Consider the following 27,089-nt stretch of genomic DNA (forward strand, 5'->3'; position numbering starts at 1 on the left):
GAAAATAAGCTGATTTATATATTGTATCTTTTATCCATTTTTGCAAAAATTAATTTTTAAAACAACGTTTATTTTTTCACCTTTTTAAAATTTTAAGTTTAGATTTAAGATTTCATAAGAGTCGTTATAGTTAAATATAATTGATTTTTTGGGTCTTGTCTATATGTAATTTTAATTTCAAATTTCTTATAATATTGTTTTTTAGATCTCTCGATTTCCATCTATATATTATATTTAGAAAAAAAAAATTCGTTAAGCAAAAAAGGGTTAAAAAATAATTAAAAAAATAATAAAATAAATAAAGTTTTAAATTATCTTGAAGAAGAAATAAAATATTTAAATTTATATCTTTTTCCATTAGTTTTGATATTCCACATTTTACTCGGGTTTTTTCCTTTGCAGCACATTGTTATTAACCCAGAATTAATACCAAGGTCTTTAGAAAGCTGCATAATTTTCTTTTATATGTTTTTCTTTATTAGTAAACACAGTCGGTTTTCAATAACTTTTTAGGATTGTTTCGAATATTATTTGGTCTGGGACAATCACATAATCTTTCGGCAATTTCTTCTTCAGTTAATAGACAACCACAGTTCCATTCAAATAAATATTTTTTAAAAAATAAGGATCTATAACATTTTGTAATTTATCAATAACGTGATTTTTATATTCATCGCTAACTATTTGATCAAGTTTTGATTTAATAACATTTCCTTTTAAGAACTTTCTTATATGAATTTTTGTCTGGATTCATTATTTTTTCCTAAAGTGCTAGATAATTTTTTTCATAATCATTCTATCTACCTTTCTATTAACCATCTATATATAAAAATACTTATAAAAAAAATCTTTAAAAACGCACCTAAATGAAATTATATTGATTTGAGGGAAATTGTTTTTTATTAACTATACTTTTGAATAAGATTTTTAAAATCATTTTTTCTAAATTGTTATCAAATGTAAAATTTTAATACCTCCTTGAAACATTCGTTAAAAACCCTTCTTCGTGTAATTTTTTAAGTTTTTCTAAAAAATCTAAACAACTTTGTTTTCTTCCCTTCTGTTTTTTTTTTGAAGTCTTTTAAAACATATTTTTTGGGTCGGTTTTAACATAAACAAATCCATCAATTGTATTTTTTTCCCTATGGTTTTTTTAATATGATCATTAAAAAAAAGATTGATACTGCCCACTCGGGTCATTTATAACACCATTGTCGTGATGTTTTTTTGTAAAAACGTTACTGTTAGTTAAATAACAACGTTCAAGGACAGAAACACCATCAAAAGTTTAGCAAAGATAACATTTTTATATGACTGTTTAAAGTTGTTAGCTGAAAAGGAAATAAATATTTGGAAGGTTCTTGAGCAGCAAGTTCAAAAAGGTTATATGAATTTTAACTTTCGAAGCTGGAACCTTCGGTTGCACGTGGATCCATAACATTTGCCATTTCGTGAATTGGTTCTGGGAAATTTTATTAAAAATTTGGGTTTATATTCTTTAAAAATATCTAAAAACGTACTTTTTCCTGATGCAATATTACCTTCAACTGATATAATTTTTCTCATTTATATAAAATACTTATAGAAAAAATCTTTAATTAAAGTTTAAAACAACTCTTCTTTCTTTTTACTTTTATATCCGTTAATTTAAATTCCTTCATATGCATTTCCCAAAAGGGGTTGAATAATTTTTTTTCTTTCTGCATTTCTAATAGTATTGTAAAAATATCCTGAATAACTTTATTTGGATCTTCTTTATTTACTTTTCCAATCCGTGCTTTTGTTAAAAGTTGTTTATTTTTGTGATGAAAGTGTTTTTAAAATAAATTTCTTGTCGTCAAGTTTTAGTCTGTAAGTAAATATGGGGAATTACTGATGGAACAGCACCAGCAACTGCTACAAATACAGGAATAGCTGGAACAAGTGCTAATGCAGCTGAACAACCCAAAAATAAACCTGCTGTAATATATAATCCCGGGACTTACCTCCCACAAAATTTATAACTTTTTCTGTAAACACAGCTAGTTTATTAATGAATAATTAATTGATCTATTGTTTCTATTCCATTATTATTAGAAATAAGATTTTTATTACTCCATTTATATAATCAAACTTTTTTTTTTTCTAAATTAAATTTGTTCAAGATCGCTAAACGGAACCCCAAATATTAAATTTTTCGCTATAACCCTTCCATTTTACTAAAGCTTGTTTTTTTTTTATAGTCTCGTCTAATAACTTTTTCAATTCTAAAAACTTCTTGTGTAGTAGGTTAAAAGTTCTTGTCCGTAAAATGAACCTTGAACTATTTCATTATTTAAATCTTTAATAGAGTATGTTCTGGGATTTGTATTATTAATTTTATAAATTAAAATATTTCCTCTGTCCAGTTTGGTGTATATCCTTTTTTCGAAATGTCTTTTAAGTTTGCTTAAGCGAACTCGATCACCCAAATTTTTAAAATTTTTCTTTGCTCTTTTGGGGATCTTTAATCACCATATAAATTAAAGTAAACAGTACCTTTATTTAAGTCTTTACTGGCTTCGGTTGGTGTCATTTTTATATAGAATTTTTTGTTTTTTTTATTTATCAACCATATTTCCCGCAAAATTTTCTAAAAAGTATAAGTATTATTTGCTGTAAAATATTTTAAATTATTCTTTTTAAACTTCTATTAAATCTTCTATTACTACAGCCTTCCTTCATTAAATGTATGGGACATGTTAATCTTATTTTTATTCAAAAATGATTCAAACTTTTTATTATAAAATTCTTTCCTTCATCTACCCATAAATTTACTGGGAATCGCCCTTTTAAAATTATTTTTTCAAATGCTTCGTAACAGATTCTCCGGTTTTATTCTTTAATGGAATAACCCAAGCAATTTACTAAATATATCAATAACGGTAACAAGTACTTTACTCCTTTATTATATTTTGAAAAAGCTTGCATGTCAACTAAATCAGCTGACCAAGTATCATCAATATCATTAACTATCACTCTTCGTTTCCTAAATTTTCTTTTTAAATTTGGTTTGTGTAATTCTTCTGCTAATTCATCACTCCAGCGTTTGCTTGGTACAGTGAATTCCGGGGTATACTCTACCCCTTTTCCCGTTTTTTGATTTTTGTTTTTTTCCGAGACCCAAGTGTGTATTTCGTTTTTATGGCTGGTTTTACAACTAAATGTTTTTCAATCTTTTTTTTCCAAATGTTTTGATTTTGTTTTTATTTAAATTGGAAAGCATTTGCTTATCACATGTACCCTTTTTTACATCACTGTCATAGCAAAAATCATGGTCCATACAACTGGGATCCAGTTCGTTGACAGGAGGGCCATTATCTAAAGGATTTCCTGTCACAATAGTTATATCCTGGAAGTGTTAAACCTTTCTTAGGTAATAAAGGTAACATTGCTTTGTGAATATCTAAATCACCTGCTTTGATAGTACTTTTAACAAATTTTGATTTCGTTTTTCCACAAGATGAACAAGTAGCCCTTATCATTTTTCTCCCATTTTTTGTTATAATATAGTGAGGATTTACAAATTTTCCCGTAAATTTTCTTTCTTTCAAACAATATATTTTATTTTGTAAACTCATTTTATATTAAAATTTTGTTTAAAAATTTTAGTTGGTTTAAAATCTGTGGTTTTTAAAGTATTTTAAATTGTCCGACATTGGTCAGTCCTGACCAAGGGTCAAAAGGTCAAATGGGGTTATACTGTTTTCGCACAAACAATTACTTTACTACTATTAAGAGATGTTTCTTTTGAGACAGCGTTTGGCTTCCTGTCTAGTCATTTCTTCAGCAGGATATGGAAACGTCATGGTACTCTTCCGAAGATACATAACAATAAAATATGTTGATGATATGGAAATTCAGCGCCCTTAGTCCCCTGAAAATTCAATCAGTCTTCATATTTAAAGGATTGTTCTTTCCATATAACTTACAAGTGGAAAAAGACGCGTCGTTTTATATACCCATTGGGCATTTACAGACTGGTTGTAACATGTTAAGAAATCGACTTTGGCAGAAATAGTGTTTTTCATATAATTTTTAACCTTAAGTAGGCGCGGCACGTTACTGACACCGTTCGTGTTTTCACTGGAAAATTTTTTTCATTATGTAGAGAATGTCTGGCGGATAACTGGAATTATTTGAATTCTTCTGGACTCGCATTAAAACGATCATTAACGACAATTTCAATTTTACTCAGCCTAGAGAACTATTTAAGTGCAGAATTGAAGCAAGAAATAAACACTTATTCTTTCGTGGAATTATATTGTGCTCCTATTTTTATTATTTTCGATAATTAATAACGCTTTAACATAAGCTACAAATTCGTCCTGATAACATTTCACAAAACTCACCTGCCTCCAGATCGATAGACTTGTATTCTCATTGCCGAAATACCGGAAGTAAATGAATATTAAAAAAAATACTCTAGCACGTAATGCCCCTGAAAATGACTACTTTTTTTTTTTATCATGACATGCACCTGCATGGAACCAACGACCTTCCGCAACATAGCTGGGTGGCTTCCTGACATGAATGAATGAATGAGTTGGGTTTTACGGCGAATCGACACAAAAAAAGGGCATATATCGCCGAGAAAATGTTAAATGGATTACGTTAATTGCAAAGCATAAATAAAACCATTGAAAATAAAAGCGTAAATACATAAATAGTGTAAAAAAACAAATGCAAACATTTAAAAAGTATAAAAAACGGGGTTAATAATCAAAAAAGGGTTCAGATTTTATGATAAATTTACCTATTTCTTTCAAAACTGAAAATTTTGTCGGCGGGAAATTTTCCCTCGTACAGCTCTTTTGGAGATTAAAACATTGTAGTATAGTTGCCTGTGGATCGAAGTCTATACATCGTTAAAAAATTTTTTAATTGTAATGGTTTTTGCCCAGGGTATAATTCGGGTTGATTTTTCATTGTTCACCCAAATACAATTTGATTAAACCGGTATGCCTACCCACAACGAGAAAGAACAATTTTCCTCCCTGCGAACAGATCTTTTTCCCTTTGGTGCCATTCCCCTTTAAAGTAGGTTTTTTCACGAAGTTTATTGAACGAAGCTTTGTTCCACGAGACTGCCATTTAGAAAAATGTTTTTGTTGAATTTGACCAAAAATCATTTTTATATGGTAATTTCAATTTAGATTAAATTTAAGAAAGTAAATTTCTTTGCTGCATATCGAAATTTTTAAAATTCCATAAAACCAACAAAATGGGAAACCCAAACAGAATATGAGGGAAATTTTTTTAAAAGTAGTTCAAAAAACCCCTGGAAAAAATTTTTTTGAATGAGAGGATTTTCTGTATTATTTTGTGAAATAAAATTGTAATACAGAAAGTGAGTCGGAAAAGATGAAAAACTTTTCTTCATTAAATTCTGAAAAAAATTAAGGGCCAAATAAATTTCTTTTGCTTCTGCTGAAAAATTGTGCTTATTTGGTAAACAAAATTTTGTTTAAATGCAGAGGCTAACGGCGGCAAAACCAAACCCTTTAATCATTTTTTTGAACCTCTTTTATAAATGGGAAAATTTGATCTTTGTAACCCGATTTGATTTTCGAAAAATTTTTGGATTTGAATTTTTTCAGGGTTTTTTTCAGCCTTTTTCAATGGGGTTTTTTCAAACCAAAAAGAACTGTTGGAGAATTAAGACCCATGGGGGGTTTGAATTCAGAACAAAATTAAATTTTTTTAACTAAATTAAACCCAAATTTTTTCCCTTCTAGAATTTTTCAAGCGAAAACCAAAGGTTTTAATTTTTTTTGGGTTTTTTTCTGTAACGAATAGGGTTTTTGGGGTTTAAATATGATTTTTGAGCGGGGTTTTTGGTTTTTGTTGGCAGTACCCTCAGGCTATTGCAATATTTTTTTTTCCACGCCCTCGTAAAAAAGGGGGGGGTTTCCCGTTTGCTTCAACATAAAACCTTTCAACGGGCGTTGTTCAAAAAGGGGCCAAGACAATACGAAGCCCTTTTTTTAAAGAATAGAAATCCAGCCTGAAAATTTACGATTTTCTGGCTAAACCAAAAACAACAAACCGAAAATCTATTTTGGGATCAAAATTCAAGCTCTAAACAGTTTTAAAACAAAACCTTGCGATCTGCTCCCAAATCAGTATTTAAAAATTCCCTTTTAAAAAAGATTCAACGTTTTTCAAAATTTTGGGCTTTCCCGGTTTTTTTTATGTGGGGTATAAAAAAAAGCTTTTTATAAAAAATAACACCAAGAAATTTTGCTTCTTTCAAAAAGGGGTATTTTTGTCCCTTTTTAGAAACAGCTCGGGGTCAAAAATGTTTTTTCCGTAATTGAAAAAATGGACACCTGAGTTTTTGTTTGGGGAAAAATTTAAAACCTTTCCCAGGGCCCCAAGTTTGAACTTTTTTTCAAACATGCAAAAATTTTGGCGTTCAATGTACGCAAATTTTTTGAACGATAACATTTAAAAAGTCATCAACATATAATAAACCCAATCTATCCCTGGTGACAAACTTTTAAAAAATATTTTTAAAATTTGATGCAAAAAAGTTGGACAGAAAAAATAGAACCTTGGGGAAAAATTTTCCCCTGTTCTTGCTCAAAAGATCGGGAAAGGGTAGAACCAACACGTATTTAAAAAATTTTGCGATCTGTAAAAATTGCTTTTTAAATTTTTGGAAGAGGGCCCTTTTTTTAAAATTTAAGTCTTTAAGATCTTTCCCATAAAAACCATTTTTCCAAAGTAGGGGCCCATGGCTTTTTCAAAATCAAAAAAAATAAAGACACTAAATGCTCTTTTTAAAAAAATGCATAAAGAAAAAAAAATTTTCCAGTCGAACAAGATGATCAGTTGTGCTGCCCCTGCTTGGGGAAAAACCGTTTAAAATTTTTTAAAAAGGCCCTTTTGAGATTCAAGATAAAAAAACTATTTAGAGTTAAACATACTTCTACCGTTTTCATAAAAAACCTGGTAAGGGGGCAATCGGTCTATAAAAAACGGGGTTAGTGCAATTTTTTCCCGGGGTTTTTGGGTATTGGAATAACTAAAACTTCCTCCAGTTTTCTGGAAAAATGCCAGTTTTCCATGAAATATTAAAAATTTTCCCAAGTGGGGGTTTAATGTTTCTTGGGGAAAAATTTTTTTAAAGTTAAATAAGGTTTTTGGGGTCCGGCCCAGCTGCGGAAATCGTGCCCATTTTTTCAAAAAGCGTAAAGCATTCTGGGGGAAAAAAAGGTTTTATTATAATTTCATCTTTAAATTTAAAAAAAAAATTTAAAGGTTTGCTTTCTTTAGTCAAATTTTTATGTTTTAAAACCTTTTTTTCAAAATTTGGGTTTGATGAAGATTTTTTTGAAAAAGTTTTCCCAAGGTTTTGGGCAATGTCCCCCCTTTTGGGGAGCAAACCAAAAATGGTCGTCTTTGTAAGAGGGGAAAACATTTAAATTTTTTTTCCTTTTTCCACTTTTTTTGCAAATCTTTTCCCCCAGTTTTTTTTAACCCGATGCCCTAGAATTAAGTTTTGAAACGTATAAATGCCATAAATTTTTTCTTTGTTTTTTTATAGTTCTGCGGTTTTTGCTCTCAGAACCCTAACTAAATTGTTTTTTTTCTTTGTGGGCCCGATATTGAATTTTTTTAATGGCCCCCCTTTTACTTTTCGAACAGCATTTTTTTAAAATTCCTTTTTTATCCCAAAGGGCTTATTTTTATTTTTTCCCATTTTTTTGAATTTTTTAGGAATGGACTTTTTCACAATATTGGACAGAAGAACTAAAAACCGATCAATGGGAAATCTTTAAAAATTAGAAAAAATTCTCCAAAGTCAAATTTTTTTACATAGCGTTTCAAATTGCCCCAAATCATTTTTATTAAATTTGAAATTTAAGGGGGGTCTGAGGGCAGTTTAAAGTATTTGAAATAAAAATTTGGAAAAAAGGTCACTACCATGCAAATCATCCAGTATTTCCCATTCAAAATCAAGAAAGTGCTCGGTTGACAAATTGTCAAATCAAGCAAAAGGGGAAAATTTACCTGTTGCGGGATGAAATACGTTTTGGTTTTAAAAAAAAAATTAAAAACAGGGGCTTTTCTTTCAAAAAAATTTTCAAAAATTTTCCCCCTTAGTGTTGTTTTTTGTAGAACACCCCCAGAATTCATGATGACCATTAAAATCCCCCAAAGAAAAACCCTGGTTGTGGTAATTGTTTTAAAAGATCATCAATTCTTAAAGATTTAGTTTATATTTGGGAGGTATGTAAATCGAAACAGATAGTAACCCGGCGATGTTTTGTTACGTTTTTTGCAACTGTTTGGAAAATTTTAAAAATTTAGAACAATTTGTCTGTGCGGAAATGCATTATTAATAATAAAAAGATGTACCACCAACCCCTATCATGTTAGTGTTTTTGAAATTTTACACTGAAAATTTTTTAAAGCTATTTTGTCCCTTTTCCTTTTAAAAAAATTTTTACTAAGGCAATAAGTGGAAGGTTTTTTTTTGAAAGAGAAGGGGAAAATTTTATTATAAATTTTCTTTAAACCCGGCAATTCCACTGGAAAATTTTTAAAATTTCCCTTAAAAATGGCAAATAAAAACTAAAACCACTGGAAAATTAAAATTTTTGTTTGCTTTTACTCGGGGGAACCCTTTTTATTTTTCCCCTTTCCTTTTTTGCTGGTTTTAAAATGGGCGGGGAATAATGGGGGATCGCCCTCAACTTCCCCCCGTTAACCGGTTTAAAATCATAGGGAAAAAAGGGTTAAAGGGTTTGTATGGGATCATTTGATCCCCTTTTCCAAAACCCCTCAGTTCTTTAAGTCAATTTTTTTTTTGGGTTTTGACTCACCCCAAAGTTTTTATTTGTGTTTTATGAAAGTTTTGTCGTGGGCGACGGCCCCCACCCGAAAACTTAGGAATTTTGTATAGCTGGGGGCAGTGTTTTGGGTTTTTGGGAGCTGCCCTTTGAAGTTGAATTTCCTCTGAAGGTTTTTCTGGTACTTTTGGGGTTTTCAGTTGGGACAGAAGTTTGGGGGGGATTTTGGGGGGTTTACAGTCACTGAATCTGTTTGAGTTTCCGGCATCAATGCACTGTGGGTTTATTTCCCAGAGGGCAGATTTAGTTTTTGATATAAGTTTGGACGAGTGTTGGAGATGTTTAAATTTGGGATTGGCAATTTGTCTTGCTTCTGGGAAAACCAAACCCTGTGTGAATTTTACCTGAAGAAAACCCCCTTTTTTGATTTTTCCCTGTTTGCAATCACGAGACTTGGCTGAATTTGGGTTTGTTCAGTTCACACAACGCAATGGCGACACAAGTTTTCGTGGGCATGGGGAATGTCCATCCTGTCCGCAAATTTTGGGGGAAGTGTAATGCCTTTGCAGTTTTTTTTCATTGTGCCCAAATTTTTAAAAAATAATAGCATTGAAGGGATTAGGAATATATTTTTGTAATTTTTTTGATAGGTATCCAACCTTTTTTTGAATTTAAGGAAAAACGGGGTGCCAAATGTTTAAAATAATTGTATTTGTGTGAATTTTTTTTTTCCTAATCGCTTGATTTTTTTACGTCTACAGCAAGGGGCATGTTGATCTGAAAAGGGTTGCACAATCTCCGCCCGAAACCCCCCCCCAAAGGCAGGCAAAGAATGACCCCCCCCTTTAGGTGTTCCAAAAAACGGTGTGCCAAAGCACTTACTGGGGGTTGTAAAATGAAGTTACGGAAAAAGTAAAATTTTGTGAATGTTTAGGGTTTCTCAAATTCAAAAAGCAGATCACCAGTTTTGCCCGTTTTTGACTGATTTCGGGACACCACAAGCCTTCGATGGTTTTTTCAATTTAAAAAGGCGGAAAAAAGGGTTTAAAATTTGAATGTTTCCGTCTGTTTACTGGGAAAAGAAAAACGCGGAAATGCCATGTTGGAAGTGTATTTGGGCGGTGAGGAAATTTTCCCCCTTCCCTGCCCTCCCGAATTTTTTTGGTATTTCGGGCGTTTTTTTTTTTGGTTTTCCCTAATTTAAAAATTTCCAAAATTTTCCTCGCAACCCCCACCCCCCGCGGATTCCCAAAAAAGGAACCTGAAAACAGAACGGGGTATCCCCCCTCCCTACATGTTAGGGAAACGTAGTAAAAACCGGCCAGGTATTTTTCAAAACTTTTTCATATCAATTTTAAAGCAAAAAACAAAAATGGGATTCAAGGGGTTTTACTCTACCCAACCCATTGGCCCCAAAACCACCGCCTTCTAGGAAACATAGATTGAAAACATTGAAAAAATATTGTTTAAAAACTTTTTTGGGGAACGTAATTTGAAGGGTTTTTTGAGCGCAGAAAAAAAAAAAGTGACAAATACAGCAGAGTAAGGAAAAGGTTTTGTGTAACGTTTTTTGTTCCAAAGTTTTTGTTTGTGAAATATAAAAATTATCACATAAAGATGCAGTTTTTAAATAACAATGAAAATGTAAACGGAAAAAATTTAGATTTCCCAGGGCTTGGCATGACCCAGCCCATTGAACGTTTTCGGGGGCCCAAAACGACCGCCAAAAAACTACACCGAATTTAAAAGGCCCAAAAATGGGATTGGCACCCCCATCCCGGGAAAAAGTGCGCCATGCAAAAGTAAAGCATCATCTCCCCGGGGTGCCATGGGGCACCCCAACAACCAGGAAACCCCCTCCCGGCTTAGGTCCGCCAAACCCCCGGCAAAAAGGTGGTCCATTTTCGGGGGGCCCTTTCCCCTCTCCCGGAGATACAGCCAGCATTTTTTTATCCCCCGCCGGCAAAGGGGGTTTCCCGCTTTAGAACATTTTAAAAAAAAAAGGATAAATTTTCCAACGGAAAAACCCCGTTCCAAAAAAAGTGCCTTCCGAAACGTTAAACCCCGGGACCCGGACTCGCCAAACCCGCTTTTATTGAAAGGGGAAGTTTTCTGTGTCAGGTACCTTATGCACTCGTCCATAGAGGGTTTGGGCTGCGAGTGTTTTACAGATAATTTAAAAAAAAATGTCTTTAAATTTTAAAATTTGTCCCCAATAAGGTTTTTTTTTGTAGGGTTTTGGAAAAAACGTTTCTACAAAAAAAAATGAAAGTATAAAAGATTCGCTTTTAAATTTTATAATACGAACTTTTTTTTCTGTCACTTTTCCAAACACCTGAAAAAAATTTAAAACAAATTTTTTTAAAATCCCACAAGAAGATCTTAATTTTTGAAATTTTTATTTCAATGTTTTTATAAGTTGCCAAAAAAAGTAAAATTTTGGGCGTTGTGTTACTATTTCAAAGGGGGCAAATGTTTTAAAAGGGGAAGGAAAAGAAAAATGAACAACCAGGCGTTTTTTGGTTATTTTTGTAAATGTTTTTAGATTTCCCCTGAACAAAAAGTAGTTTTAAGCGTGTTCTAAATATCCTGATAAAAAACCTTGTTTTATTTCTGCAGGCACCACCCTTAGGGTTGGGTTTGGGCAAAGTTTTAAAATATAAAGTGTGCAAATTTTGGGGGAAATTTTTCCTCATAATTTAGTGTCCGTAAAACCCAAATTTTCTCGTTTTAGAAACCCAAAAAAAAAAAAATCGGCAGCCTTTTAAAATTTACATTAAAAAAATGCAAAAAATTTTGCCAAAACAGTCGCTTTTTTTTTTTTCTGAAATTTCTTTATATTGTTTTTTTTTTTTTCGCACTGATTTTTAAAGCAAATTTTTTGTTATTTACGTCCCCTGCCACCATAAAAACTTTCCTTAAGGCGCTTCCATGGAAAAAAGTTTTAAAATTTTTTGATATCGCGGTATGGGGGTTTAAAGGGGGATATGTTATCACCTTTTGATACACAAATTTTTTATTTTTAAAATTAAAAAGAAACCAAAAAAACAATAACATAAATTAAATTGAAACAGTTATTGCTTGGGGCAAAAAAACTGCTATGTTTTAGGGCCCTTTTTTTTATTCCGTACCCTTTTCCTTTTTGATTGGGATTTTAAAAAAACTTAAGGAAACGGTTTTTTGGTGAAATTTTTTTTTGAAATTTTAAAAAGGTTTTTAAAGCGTTATTTTTCCTAAAAAGTACTCCCTTTATCCCGGGTTTTTAGGTTTTTCCTTTTTATGAAAAAAAAACTTTAATTCTTGTTTAAGAAGAGTGATTTTTAATTTTAAAAAGATGTAATCGAAAGCAAATAAATTTTTTGCAAATTTTTAAACCATTAGCATTGACAGCTTGGAACTGCAAATTTGTAACATAATTTGAGCTATATTTTTAGCCCCAACAAGTTTTCTTTTTTTATTTAGGGGCAAATTTTTTAAAAACATCCCGATAAAAACAAAATTAAATTAAAAAAGGGCTTTAAAAAAACCCTTTTATCACTGAGTTGTCGCCCTTTTTTATGTTCCAAAATTTCAATTTTTTATTTTAAAAAGGGAAAGAAAACTGCCTTAAAAATCTTTCCCTGAAAAAAACTCTTTTTGCGTTTTTTTAAACCCGAAAGGTATTTTCAATGCGGGCAAAAGGTAAAATTTTTTTTTTGGTAAATGACATTGCATTTTAAATTTTTATCCAATGTAAACTAGTTTCAATTTTTTACATTTTTACTATTGTTCTCAAGTGATGAGTGATAATTTTGACTAAAAAATGAATCGTCAAAAGAAAACCCTTGTTCCCGGCTTGGGAAACTTTAAAATTAAATTTGCATCCCTTTACCCGTAAAAACATTTTTATTTTTTACACGTCACGGGTGAGATAATTTTTTGGGTTTATGCAACACACTATTGGTATTACAATTGTGGTTCCAATACATGTGCTCATTAGATAAATACTCAATATCTATGTGAAAATAAGGGATGTGTTTTGTATGACTGCAACACTGTGAGTTGCTCTAATTAGTGAGAAATGACTTGAACAATAGGAATTCTTACGTGATTTGGATAGACAAAACGACAGTAAGGTAACACTATATATTATTTTACAATTTTAATTCATGAGTTGTAATACAGAAGAGCCATATTAAGAAAATCAAACTGGAAGACAGAAATAACAGCAAACTTTTCATTAGGTCGTGAGTCATCATACTCCTGTCAAATTTTGTCATTAGTTTTTACGATCTATCAAAATTATTTTTATCTCTCCACATTGCATATGCATTGTTTTTGTAAGTATCTTAGTAGGACATTGCAGTGTGTAAATTTAACTTACTTTACATTCCACATCAATGTATGTGCTTGAAATTGCTTTGCTGGGCTCACTGAAGTCACGTAAGAATTTCTCTTGTTTTAGATTATTGTCTGTAATCAAAGGCTCCAAACATCGATATCAAGATATAAAATTGTTCCTTTCTGGTGGGAAAAGGAAACTATTTGGTTGAATCATAACGTGATACCACCTTAAAATCTCATTTTAAATCAAATGGTATCAGACGGAAATTATGAGAAATTGTTACTGTTATATAAAACGATTTTTATAAAAAAAAAATACGTGAGAATAGTTTTTATATACATGTGCTATTACACTATATAAGAATTTTGCAAGCAAGGTCTGGAATGTCTGTCTATACATAACAATATAATAGTTGGGATGTATGCCCATTAAATGTTTCACACTGTACACCATACCAGTATTTAAGATTAATCCAAAACTATAAATTGAAAGTTTATGGTCTACTTATGCAATTAATTGTATTTTGTATGTTGTCCGCATAGACACAGAGACGGAAGACTGCCATAAAGATATAGTTTGTATAATCATTTACTACACTGGTGTGTCAGAATCAGTTAAAGAGAATGGCTTCCGTAGTTACTCTATTGAGGTAAAAGCTCAATGGTACTTTTCTTGACTGAACTAGGGCTACAAGTAATCATATATTTTACATACATATATACATACATATATTTCAACATGCTCATAAAATAATATAATAACGTGACAGTGTTATATATGAACATGTATTTCATTCCACGACAACATTTTGCTTCTTAAAAGTATTCTAACGCTTTCCTGCACTTTCCTCAAAATTGCCTTCTACGGTTACAACTAACTTTTATTTAAAGCGCTTGTGTGTACTTTTTAACTTCCAATATTGTGAAAATGACAAATTTTCCGCCGACACTGGCCAATAATTTACATTTTGGATGATGTTTCGTTTTCCCACATGTCATTTTTCCTCACCGATTTTGGACTTATGTCGATACTTTCGCTAGTATTCACAAATTCGAAGTTCAAAATAAAACAATGCATATATATTAAACTTAACAAAACCAAAATCTAATAAAAACAACAAGGCTTTTGGCAGTGAAAATAGACAGGTCAGATTATTTTTCTCAAATGGCGGCGAAACAATATATAAGGTCACGAGGAAACCTATCTTGGCATTTTCTGTAATAACCCAAATGAAGCAAAACTCGAAACATATAAAAAAAACACAAGTGAGTGAGTGAGCGAGTTGGGTTTTACGGCGAGTCGACACAAAATGATCATATATCGCCGAGAAGAAGTTATATTGAAAACGCCAATTGTAAAGCATACCTTAAATAATATATGTAAAAATGTAAAGCATATCTAAAATCATTTATGTAAAAATGTAAAGCATATTATGCAAAAATGTAAAGCATACCTAAAATCATTTATGTAACAATGTAATTTAGCATATCTAAAAACAAGAGTAGAAATATTCTTACTATAATATATTCAGAAATTCAATAATCAACTTAAACACCATTTATCGGTAACAGCATAAAAAGGTGTTCACTAACGATTTAATTATAAAGAACAATAGAAAATAAAAGCACAGCCATTAGGAAAAACAATTGTTATTTATATTGTTAAATCTTTGTGACCTTTCCCAACGGATATACATTAAAGCGTTTTAAATTGATACTATCCCAGACGTATCTGTCAAAAGACAGTATGGATCAGATGACACATTAAATGAATAAAAAAGTATATTGATTTTGTGTTTCGAAAAATGGATCGCACGATTTGATTTATATTATTTCTGCTATGTTGTTGCTATCCTAGGCAAAATATTTTCTAAATGTCTGCAAATAACAAGTGTCAATTTGTCAGCGTTAAAAAGTATTAAAAGATAGTTGTTTTCATCTTGCAAAATATGCTCCAGACAGTTAATGATTTCAACGCAGATAAATTGCATTCTGAATAAAACTGACACTTGTAGGAAATGACATTGCAATTTTTATAATATTCGCAGCATTTTCCATCAGTCGTTCCGCTAACAACTTACATATCTACCTGTCAACCTTGCAAACTTGGAAATATATGGAGATGCACGCAATAGTTTGTTAAAATATTACAATGTTTATATCTATATAATGTGTAAAGTCTGCTTGGACTTCACTCTACAGCGCAGTACATACTTTGACGTTCGGTCTTTGAAAGAGCTGTTTGAAACAAAACCAAATATATCGTGTCTCCGTTAAAAACTTTTTTTCATACTCTATTTATCACTCCAAATATATAAGAAATCTGAATGATTGAAAATCGAAATTTGAATGCAATGTGACGTGTGACAAAAACATTACCTGTATGAGAGATCAACATTGTGACAAAAACATATTTACGCACATGCAAAAAATAAAAGTATTACAAACAAGCAAGTCTTTGTACTACATTAATGAGTACATAAAGATGAAAAATCAAACAAAGTGAAACCGATTTTTACATTTATCTTTAACGCCATTTTATTTGGTCCCCTCGAAGTATTCACATCCAACAGATATGCAAAGTTTCAGTCTTCTAATCCAATCCTTGAAGGCATTTTCATGAAGACACTGGAATACTGCAGAACCGAGGTGTTTGCGCTGTACGAATTTTCGACCAGAAAGGTATTTTTGAGCCTTGGGAACAAAAAGAAGTCACACGGGGCAAGGTCAGGCGAATAAGGAGGATGAAGGAGCACAACAACCTTTTCCTGCTTCAGAAAGTCTTGCACAATAAACGCTTTGTGCGATGACGCATTGTCATGTAGCAATCTGACATTGGCCAAACCAGTTGCGGGTCTTCGATTTTTGAAATATTTCTTCAGTTTTCGAAGAACATTAGTCTTGTAAAACTTCGCATTTACGGAATTGCCTTTAGGTACAGCAACCTGAATGGCAGGACCCTGAGTTGTGAAGAATACGGCATACATTACCTTCTTGACACTCATGGCTCGCTTTGCAATGCATGGTCTTTTGCCAGACTTTGTTGCCCGTATTTTGTGGGCTCAAAAAAGTGAACCCATGTCTCGTCACCAGTGACAACATTTGCGAAAGACCATGCATTGTAATTTGGACACTCTTTAAGCAACAATTTTGCGCATTGCACGCGTGCCTTTTTCTGCTCATCTGTCAACAGATGGGGAATCCATCTAGCACAGATCTTTCTCATTTTCAAATTACGTTTCAGAATTGTATGGGCTGCTCCTAATGAGATGCCAATTATACAAGCTATTTGCCTAGCTGTGTATCGTGCATCAGTAGCAACTATTTCTTTCACTCTTGCAGCCATCTTGGTAGACGTTGCTGTTTTCGGCCGACGGTCATGTGGTGCATCTTCTGTTGAAACTAACCCACATTTGAATTTCTTAAACCAACGAATAACTGTCGAAAAAGACATTTCATTATGCCCATAAACAGGATATATATTTCATCAAAAATGTCTTTACACCCTATGCCAAGAATAGAACGATTCTTAATATAGGACCGTATTTCAACGGCGTACTCTGACCTTCTTCCAACCATTTTTGTATTAGTATACACGAGTAGGCAATGTTTAGCGAGCGATTGACACAGCTTAAGTGAACAGATTTTAATGGGTGTGGTATCAATATAAAGCTAACATGTTTATCTACCCAATAATCTTAATTTCCTCGTGATTTTTGCATTATTGAGCGAGATAACGTTCTAGATGCATTCATATTTGAACAATCCTCGTATCAAATAGCGAAAGAAGATATTAATAAGATGTTTGATGATTACCAAATTGGTGTACTTTAATGTTAAAAAAGTTAGATGCTGCTTGGCATTCCGTTTGGGTTTTTTTCACAATGAAATGACATTCAGGGTCATATAGCTTACTATAAAGATTAATACAGTTATTAATGCTATTGTTTAAGTTTGCTGTAAAAGTAATCCTTTTTGCTGTAACAGATGCTGCTTGACATTCCGTTTTTTTCCCCAATGAAATGACATTCAGGGTCATATAGCCTACTATAAAGATTAATACAGTTATTAATGCTGTTTTTTAAGTTTGCTGTAAAAGTAATCCTTTTTGCTGTAACAGTAATCTTTTAATGCTTACTAGAAAGAATAAATTTACTAATGATTCATAGCAGTAAAGATATTTGTAAAAATGAGTTTGAAAATATTATGATAAATTACTACAAAGTGTCTATGTAATAAAATATGTTAAATTTAAAGTAGAATGCAACCAAGCAGAATAATAGCAGACTCAGTTTAATTGAGTCTGTTCATGAGAGGTAATGAAATGTGCAACACCTCTCTGAGCCCCTAGAATCTGCTTAAGCGGAACTCTCTTAGACATCCATTGAAACATAACATAAGCATGTTTTTAAATAAAGGACGTAACTAGATAGAATTTTATTGTAACTGTTACTCTAAAGACACGGTAGATTTATACATTTAGTCCCGATGAATATATTTGATAAGGACTTTTTTAGCATTTTAATTTTAAGCAAAATAAACAAAACGTGAAAATGTTTTTTGAATTATTGATCATGAAAGCTTACTTCTAAATGAGCATAATTTAATAACAAGAGGGTCATGATGACCCTGGATCGCTCACCTGAGTAATGTTGTCTACAAGTCATCAATAACAAGAATGTAGGTCAGAAGGTAAAATAAAGCGTAAGTATTGAAATCTGTGAACATGTTCCAAATATCAAAGCTGATGCTAAAATATTCAGAAAGTAGGTGTTGTGTTGTCTTTGATTATGGAGATCACCAAAATAGCCAATTGTTGACCCTTTCAGGGGCCATTAACTCTGGATGAATTTTGCTGGTTCAAGAAAGGAACTGAGATCTTATGGTGATACAAGTTGTGTGCAAGTTTGGTTAAAATCAAATCATAAATGAAACCACTATCTTGCAGACAAAAAATTATTGACAGACGCACGACGAACATAAGGTGGCCACAAAACCTCTCCTTGAGCCTTTGGCTCAGGTGAGCTAACAATATATCAAATAACAAGAAATAACAAGAAAACGTGTTTATTGTACATGAAAGACCACATATCTTTCATTCCTTTTGCTCGCGACTAGCACCACTTGTAAAATGTTGCATCAGGTTCTCGCTTGGGGAAAGATTTTGATCTTAAATTGAAACAAATCAACAAATACCCGCAGTTTGTCACGGTTTGATAAGGGCTAATTCAGCTGAGGAAATCATCTTAGCAAAATATTATGGAGAAATATTGTTTTATCTGCGAGATCTAAAAATATACAATAAAGAAGGTGTCGTTGGGGACGGATACAGAAATAATTTCTTTGACACCCGTCATCACTCAAGGAGACGTTGAAAGTTTCGTACGTAAAACCACTCACCACCCAAGCAAATTATCAAAAGTTTAGAAGCTTATAAAGTAATGTGCGAAAAAAAAACCCATCCTTGCCGATTAACGAAATATCCTTAGTTGTCTAGCACGAGATTTGGAGAGTTTAAGATTAATGTGTAAGCAAACAAAGTCTTGAAATTTACCTTTCGAATAGTATTGTATAATGTGAACTTTTAATGATTCTTACTTTTCATTATGCTAACGTGTGTTTAACATACAAGTTTCCTGTACACGTATGTACACTGCAATGATCACATATTATAACAGGACTTAATTCTGGCTCGCCCCGGCAAGACAGTATTGCGATAGGACTTTACTATGAAAAAATACCCATGAAAGTCACCGAACATCTCCATTTCCTGGCTCCCAGCTCTTTCTTTCATGACAATTACAAAGAGTAAGCCGGCAACCTAAAGCAAATGGCGTTTCGTTTATGAAAAGTGACCAATCAAAAGCTGGCTTCCAAATGCCACAGTGCCCTATAAGTCCGCGGCCATCATTAATGAACGAAAAGAGCTCAATGACAATCAAAAGATCAATCTATCGCAAGTAGAATATTGCATCAATCTCTTCTCTTTTCTGAGCTTAACAGTCAAAGAAGTTTTGGGTAAATAAGCCATTTGAGAACATGCTATTAAGATCTTAACAATGGAAATACTTCAGGGACTGTATAAATGTTTATATTCATTTTTTTTGCAGAATAATTGCTTCTTTTGTGGTAATAATAAGTAATGGCAAAATTTGCATCGGCACTATGTGGACACTTTTCTAATATTGAGGTAGTACTATTCATCGACCCTTTTTCAATGGCATATCACTTTGAGCTCCGTCCCTAACCACGTATGCTTTTATTTTTAAATTATTTGTTCATATTTAAATAATTGAGAATCATCACTTTCAGGATGCTGACTAGGTAAATGTCAGCATGTAAACTCAATCTAAAGTTCAATGAGCTGTGATATCAAGACCAAAGTCATAGAGAGAAATAAAAACTGTAGTGTAATACAACTGTACCCCAGACTGTCATCCGATTCGTATCTCGAAGTGTTTTGGCCAAGTATCACACTTGATTATATTTTTGTCACAAGTATGTGAGTAAACATGTTTAGTATCCACATTAGTATAAGATAAGAGAGAAATTCAAGAAAATTGAATGAGTTGAAGTTCAGTTATTCCTAAAATTCAGAAGGATTTATCACCACAAAGGCTGTATCAGAATTTGTAAAAGTCGTTGTTCCCTCCAGTATTGAGGTTATAACCCGTGAGACATTGTTTTATAGATATTTACCGTGCGTGTCAGAAATGAAGGAGAAACGAATCATTTTATTCTCGTATTGATACAACCACTTCTCTTTTATACTAATTTGGTATATTATTAACCTATCTAAAAGAATTACTTGAATGTATTTTTGCAGCTTATAGACAGACTCATGCAAATGCGTTTATATTTATGACGTCTGTGGTGCATCTATTGCGGTTATGAGACATATTTTTTCAATATTTCTAATTCAGCTGGGTTCATATCTGCTCCAAAATGGAATTTTGTCCGACAGTGTATAGTACTTTGGAAGTCTGGATTAGCGTTGTAATACCATGCTAAAATTAAAACAATTATTTAGACCCTTTCTAATTATAAAATAATAAAACACTGTTTTAACAATATTGTCAGATTATATTGAATATTTATTTTATGCTTACTTGGAAAAAACTGAATAGTTTCAGTGAGATATTTCCCTATATCACTCACAGTGCCGAATTTCTTTTTTTTTTTCTTCAGGAAAACCTACTTCCCTTGAAATGTATTCTTTAATTACCCCTATTTGTTGCTTTTAGAATTAAGGGTACTCGGTGGGTGTCCTTATTTTCAAGCCATACACGAGTCATGTACAACTAGACATTCCTGTATAGAACAGACTAAAGTTTTCAAAAGAAATAGTAGTACCGCTCTAGAAATTGTACCTTGGTTATTCATCCATGTGTGCGCTTCCTTTTTATCTATTTAGAGGGTAGATTACACTGGCGACAGCACATTTAGTTGGTTGTTTAATGCGGTTGTTTACAAAACAAAGCAAAATGGCGTCGTGATTATTTTACAGAACCTAAGGCGTAAAAAATGTTTGTTTCCGGTAACATGGTCAAAACAATTAGGGTATTAAATAGGTCAGTATTTTTTTTTTTTTTTTGTTTTTTTTTTTGTTTTTTTTTATTCAGTGGGACTTTTCGGAATATTTTGTGTGTGTGTGTGTGTGTGTGTGTGTGTGTGTGTGTGTCAAAAATGAATACAAAGAAGGGGGTTATGCCTTTAAAGCATCAGTAAGTTGATTACTAACACCACTGTCCATGTTTAAAGCATAAAAAGCGCAGTTTTGCAACTTTTTGGTAAAAAGTTGAAAAAGAATTCTCCAAGGCCATAAAAACATTTAATGTCGGGCAAAACATTTAGGGTAAGTCGGTATACCAGAAACAAACACTTTTTTAGGCCTAATCACCATTATTCGTTATCAATGTGCATAGGAGACCATGGTTATTTAGCGGATGCATCATATGTAACACGGTAGACTAAATAAATCCGAATTTTGTCATGAAGTATCCGTCTCATTTGAACATTTAAGCATGTAATAAGCAGAAAATGTGTTGATCTTTACAAATTAGCATAAAATAAAAAGAAAATTTAAGTGTTTTCACTGAGTTATCTTCACCGATAAGGGAGACATTTCGATATCACACTGCAAACAAAAAAACATCTTCTATATCGTCATGGAAATGTAATAATATGCATATAATGCTTATACAAGTAAATAATAAGTTTAAGTCACCTCAGTTGTGAAACTACTGTGAGTAGACAATGAAGTCATGAACAGAATGGATTGAAGATGATACATTTTATTTTTGTAAGCATTGCACTGTTTATACACGGTTTTAGGTTTTGTTATTTGTAATAAAATATCCTAAGTAACCATCTGACAGATGTAGTTGATGGCACTTATCTCGAAGGTTGGGGATTTGAAACCCACTATTGCCAAAGAGTACGTCCTCTATAGATGATTAATCATTTAGGTACATATGTTTGCTCTTAATATGATTGGCTATATTGTTAGAAGATACGTAGCATATCTAGTATTCATGCATCATTATTTAAATAGAACAAATGGAAAACCACTGGTCGCCCAACACGACATAAAGCTTCTAGTGATCTTTGCGGATGGTTAAACATTTTCAAGCATTACCGCATACAACTTGCGAATTTTGTTAATTGCTCTTACCAGCTCTCTGTTACTGAACATGTAGAAGACTCTGATCGATCGTAATCTCTCTAAATAACTGAACAGAAAACGAACAAAAGTTTCTTTCTTTAATGTCTTTCCTATAGTTCTGTCATATGCCCTGCAGTTTTAATGTCATTTCTGCGGTTTTCAATACATGAAACTACAGTTATTGCGCAACGTCTTGGCTTTATATGTGTGATTTTCATTGAAAACTACTGATGTAAACAGTGTCTTAAGGACAAATATTTGAACAGAACAAAGCTCTTAAATATACTTGTACGTGGCTTTCTGTAGCTCAAGGGGGATTCTTTCCTAGTCTTTTTCTGAAGTCGAGAAGCTGTATTATGGAGTTCAACCGTCTGGATTCTGAAATAGGTCATCAGTACAGTACGACATTTCTTTTAACAGTACAAATGTCACAGACAGATAAACAGGATATGCTCGAAATCTTTTATACAGACGACCTAAGGTGACGCTTAAAAGTTAAGAGAAAAACAAGACAAAAGAGAGAACGGTAAGGAAAGAAAACTCCTGAATGAAAGACTTAAGTAGGAAAAGATGCCAAACAGAATTCCAGGCTTTCGCCAGTGCTGGTAAAATTGTCTTACAATCCAGGATGAAAACAGAAAAACTGTAATCTTTGTATGATTGCTGCTATAATAGAATAGTGCTTAAGGAAAACAGTTGCTTCATTTCTTGGTTGAAGAATACGACATGTAAGAAAAGAAATGTATCACTGGTTGAAGGTATATGAGGAAATATACTGCTCTTTTGTAATTGTTTTTGCGCTAGCTCGAAAGTCTCGTTACCGCCCAAACCGTTGCTCTCGCGCCAGATATTTCCATCCGAACCTTCACCTAGTGAAATATTGTTATAAAAACACGCTTAAGTATGCTTTTGTAATTTGGCCTCTTGTCATCCATCGTATAGTGATATCTGCATTGAATTTCACCAATAAAAATATGGCCAACATTGCAATATGTCATTTCAATAACCAGTTTACACAGAATGATGCAAGTTGAAGTCTAATATTCAAGGCGAAATCGACATAAAGCTGTAAATAAATCAGCAGATAAAGGTATAAAACTTAGTGTGGTTATAATTATTCAGTTTGGAATTTTACTGGCAGAAATGAAATATTATTGTAATGTTGTGGTATAGTTCGATCTTTTTCAGATAGTGCTTTGATGTTAATGGTACGGTTTAGTTTTTAAGCTTGGTCTCCAATACTCCCACTTTAATAGGTTTAGGTGTTGTCTAATCACTCCTTGGATATAGAGTCTACTTTTTATTTTCGTGTGTTTGCAGTTTCAGTGATATGCAGGCTCCACAACCTCAGATCCCAGCTGAAAATTCCATTTTTTTTTGTTCTGTCTATTGTTTTTTCGTTTAGGGAAAGCCCATCATTTTAGCTGGGTAGCATGCATTTCAAATCAAACTCTACAGCTTGTTCAATAAAAATGAAAATGTTGCAGGCTCGGTTTGATTTAGCCCCTGTCCACTTCCTATATTGTTCCGTCACCATTATCTGTCGATCACCATACAACTTTTGTACTCTCACTCTAAACCTCATTCGGAAATGTCAACAAAAATCTTTTTGTCATGACAATAAAGTCCAAATAAAACTTTTTCTCGGAAACCAAATACAATATTGCTAGAAAGTCAACAATTATATATTTGCAATCTTTTCTTTCAGGTTTTGTTATTCCTTTTCCACAATTAACTTTAGATGTTATGAAATAACATACCATTTCTTTGTCCTAGATGTTAAAATTAAGTCAATAATCTTGATTATGATCTTTAAATTTGGAGCAAGTGCAGACGTTAGTTTCTTGTGAAAGCCCTGCTTAAATCAAAAATTGTGTAAAATGAAAACAGACAAGTATCAATGTTCATGCATTGTTGTAGTACATTTTGTATGATATTCTGCTATGAGAGCATTCTATTGCAAACATAGATTCCGTTGATAAATATTATACCCCTGAAATATTGAAAAATCAAATTGCCCAAACACTTCATTTCACTGCTTAAATACAGTTATTTAAAACATGCTGTCGACGTTTGCTAACTTTAAATGAATGACATTCGATATTTGGCTAAATTACCTGTATGATAAATAATGCATTATAATGACTGTATACGTATAGCGTGCAATCAATCAAATACGCAGTCTTGCCATAGTTTCACTGTTGTCACAAATGTTATACTTAACACACAGTGCCATCAACACCTTCAGCTTCAGTCTAGAGGCATTTTGAAATCGGCGCTGTTTTTCTTTTAAATCACATAGCAGATGTGTACAAATCTCAAATAAAATATAAAAATCGACCTTGAACCTTTAGCTTCTTTTCCTGAAAAGTAATAAAAATGTCTAGCACTTCCAGAAGTGGAACCTGTTCGGAGACAACTGTGCCATCATACTCTTGTATTGCCGACATTTTATACGAAAAATTAAATTGTAATCACATGAAGTAAAAGAATATGTCTTGAAACATTTTATTAAGGAAAACCTGCAATGGAAATGATACTTTACGTAGTAAGATAAGTATTTGATAATTACTATAGTCTGTCCCACCTAATTTTGGACCTCCAATATTTTTTTATACCGTACGTAAAATTGTCAAAAATGACATCGTTAATACCAGAAGGTTAATATCTCTAGGCACCTTTTTCATTTTTTTGAAAAAATATAAAACGAAGTTAAAAATCAAGATTTTATGTTTTTTTCCCACAGACTTGCATTGTAAAATGACGTGACGTCCATTTCAAGATGGCGGCGTCCATACAAACGTCATTTGGGGATTTGCTCAAAGTTGACGACGTCAGCATATATGTTACTACTATCATACGTTTTCTAGAAACACAGGTGTTAATATATAACATAACATACAAACTATTAGTTTAAAAAGAGACTGAATTAAAAAAGCAGACTATATTACATTAATAAACGCTTTCATTTATCAAGATCGTATTTTTACCCACCATCGAAAGCAATACCGTGTAAGTATCTTTTAGTCCGCTTCACATTTACATCTTTAGTGACAGGCTTCGCATATCTTTGAATCAGGAAAATCCAGGCAGTAACCACATTAGTTCATTTATTGATAGTTTTTTATTATGGTATTCATCTACAACGATTCCGAAACGAAAATTAAATTCACCGGTTTCTCTTCTGGTTCTGTGAATTTGTGAATTGACATCGATCGTGTGGACATTTTTAAAGGTCCAATACTAAGGAAAGTGAACATTTTAATTTCTTTTAAAAAGCACAGAAACTATTTCATTTTATTGGAAAATGAAAGTTGGTATGTAGAAATTCGAAATAAATCGCAGTATATGTACAATTATTTTTCTATGAAGTATGAAGAAAGTTAAAAAGACCTGGGGGGTCATTCTGTCGATTCATTGAAATTTCAACATAATACACATACATTTCTTTAAGTTCCAAAGACCTTCTGTAAATTTTGACCTGCCAATCTTCATTATTTAGTGTCTTGCAGAAGTCTATGCACTGGCTATGAAAAAAATGCCAACTCACTTTCCCTTAGTAATGGACCTTTAAGTTATCGGAGTTAGTAATTTATACACGATCTTACAAAACGATCTTATTCAGCTTTTTTCCCGATCAGATTGCCGAAACGTATGACACTGTACCTCATAACCTGTTAAGTGTTTTAAATACTGGCAAATTCTTGATTAAAGTTTTAGATGAATATGCCAATGTTTTGTTGTTTGTTTGTTTTTCCTTTCCGATATGCCAATGTTTTGTTGTTTTTTTTTCCTTTTCGATGTAGGTGTAAATAAACGACCGGGACAAAAACCAGTATTAAGGACTGTGTTAAAATTTTACTGTATAAAGTTTAATGTGTTTATAGTTACTTTTATTTTTAAATATATTTTTAACTTACATTGAAATCCATTTACGATGATTCGTGTTTATCAGTGAAAGTATATTTATACGGTAGTTTATGACAGGGGCAGTTGTAGTAATACGAAGAAAGTAAGATTATGTTCTATTTATCAAAGACTGGAAAAACTTATCATTTTGTCCCTGTTTTAAAATTGCAGTTTTAAAAATTTCATCTTATTAATCAAGCATTAAAACTATCTTAAGCGGAATCTCGTACATCAGGACCTCGGATCGAAGTCCCATATACAGAGAATCAATGCTACAATGTAGTAGGATTAAATAACTCGACACGTTGACATATCTTAAGACAACATGACATGGTGTAAAGAGTATTTTCTTCATATTTTTGATAGCTTGTTGTGGTGTGCAGCGCGACAGGTACGACATCATCCCATCATCAGGGTGCCCCATACAGGCTTCCGTAACATATGGACCTCGGGTCGAAGTCACGTATTCAGAAAACCAATGCTACAACGGGTTTCGAAATGAATTTTTTTTGGGGTGATATATTTTCTGGAAATAGCTATATCTACGCAGAGTAGCGTTAATAAATAAGTACAGTCACTTGGATTAAATTGATTTTCATCCATAAATCCGTCGCATCTACTATTCCTGAAAGGTAGAAGACTAAATAGAAGAAAGCAAATAACGTTGGTGTTTCTTATTTATTTAACATAGTATTTAACATTGTTAAAATAAGAAAGCAATAACAGGTTTCAAATATATCCATTAGATTTTTTTTTTCTAAATAATATACACAGTTATATTGACCTGGCACTCATGAATATTCCGTTTTTCTCCGTAAATTAATTTTCGGTTTCGGAACATAAATAGCGTATAACTATATTACATATATAATTCTTAATTGATAAACTGTCGCATGTACAGGTAGCTGTGCGGACAAAGCATTTAGCTGCCAATATCAGGGTTGTTGGTTCAATTCCTACGTCTGACCATATCTTTTTCCCAAAATGTTATATGCAGAGTTACTAAATTGATCAAACGCATTGTTATAATTATGGTTCATTTATTAACAATAATCATATTTACCCGTTGTAAAAAAAGTGGAATAAAATTGTTTTAAAAGTATCTTAGATAAAAAGACAAATTACCTGTCACCAGCATTCCAGAAAATAAATACTTTAAGAGAAAACAATTAAAATCCATGAAAATGATACATAAATTAATGTAATTAATGTAAACGATCACATTACGATACATTAAATTGAAAAAAAAAATCTAAATGATTTCGAACACGTGGTAACGTGCGTGGAAGTCATACACCTTACCTCTAGGCCACCCTGTCATCGGTTAAAATTATATGTTACTTTAGTATAGTAATATAGATACTTTCAGGTTA

The sequence above is a fragment of the Mercenaria mercenaria genome, chromosome 6 (genome assembly GCF_021730395.1).
Source record: "Mercenaria mercenaria strain notata chromosome 6, MADL_Memer_1, whole genome shotgun sequence".
Taxonomy (NCBI): Eukaryota; Metazoa; Mollusca; class Bivalvia; order Venerida; family Veneridae; genus Mercenaria; species Mercenaria mercenaria.